The sequence below is a fragment of the Mycetomoellerius zeteki genome, unplaced genomic scaffold (genome assembly GCF_001594055.1).
Source record: "Mycetomoellerius zeteki isolate Tzet28-1 unplaced genomic scaffold, Tzet1.0 scaffold164, whole genome shotgun sequence".
Lineage (NCBI taxonomy): Eukaryota > Metazoa > Arthropoda > Insecta > Hymenoptera > Formicidae > Mycetomoellerius > Mycetomoellerius zeteki.
In genome coordinates this window covers 2069982-2070283 of record NW_017256594.1, presented here as the reverse complement: position 1 = coordinate 2070283, position 302 = coordinate 2069982, and positions in this window count along the sequence as shown.

The window sequence follows — 302 nt, the reverse complement described above, 5'->3', positions numbered from 1 at the left end:
AGTCTTTATAATTGCTGGTAATTATAGAGGTTTTGGAATATACTTACATACTATTAAGTATGTTTGGTAAAAACGAGCTGAAAATCTGCATTAAAAAAACATAATTTCGTAATTCCATTTTTATGCAGGCACATATTATAAGACAAAATTCGCCAAATTAACTTGCTTGAATATTCAGTTTCGAGTTTCTTAATATTCAACAACTTTTACTTCCACAGTAGGAGATGCGAAATTGAAGTTTTCGTTTAAGAACCCATTAATAAATATTGTATTACTAAAAGATTTATTAAATAAAAACGTAA